The sequence below is a fragment of the Chrysochloris asiatica genome, unplaced genomic scaffold (genome assembly GCF_000296735.1).
Source record: "Chrysochloris asiatica unplaced genomic scaffold, ChrAsi1.0 scaffold00023, whole genome shotgun sequence".
Lineage (NCBI taxonomy): Eukaryota > Metazoa > Chordata > Mammalia > Afrosoricida > Chrysochloridae > Chrysochloris > Chrysochloris asiatica.
In genome coordinates, this window is record NW_006408541.1 from 3149805 (window position 1) to 3150522 (window position 718).

Consider the following 718-nt stretch of genomic DNA (forward strand, 5'->3'; position numbering starts at 1 on the left):
AGAGCAAAGGCATTAGGTCTTTGAGATGCTCAGGGCATTTTGCTTGCTGACATCCTGGAGGACCAAAGAATGATACCATCTGCTTACTATGAGCATGTTTGGAGGAAGTTAGACAAAACTTTAGCAGAAAAGTACGCCAGAAAGCTCCTCCAGACAGTCCTTCTCCACCCTGACCATGTCCCATGAAAACCTCTCATCATACAAGAGCGGTTTTGCTAGAATTTCTGTGGGAAATCATGAGGTATCCACCTTACAGTCCTTCTGACTTCCTCCTGTTGGTTCCTAATCTTAAAAAGTCACTAATTCTTTAGTCGATAGTGGTAAAAAGACTGCATTAGCGTGGTTAAATTCCCAGGCCCCTCAGTTCTTTAAGGATGGACTAAATCGCTTACAAAAATGTCTTGACCTTGATGGTTGGGTTTGAGAACTAAAATTTATATATTTTTATTTTTAGCTTTTCATTTCATTTGCCTACATGCCCATGTTTAGAAGTCCCCTTGTATTCTCTTACAACTCTGGTGGTCTAAAGTCCAAAATGAGTCTCCCTGGGCTCAAATCAAGGTATCAGCAGGGATTTGTGTTTTGGAGGCTCCCGAGGAGAATTTAAACGGTGACTGTCAATTCCAACTTACAGCAGCTCCAGATGTGTGGAGAAGAAGTATGCTCCAAAAAGTTTCTTTTGTTTTTGTCTTTGATCTTTTTTTTTTTTTTTTTCTTT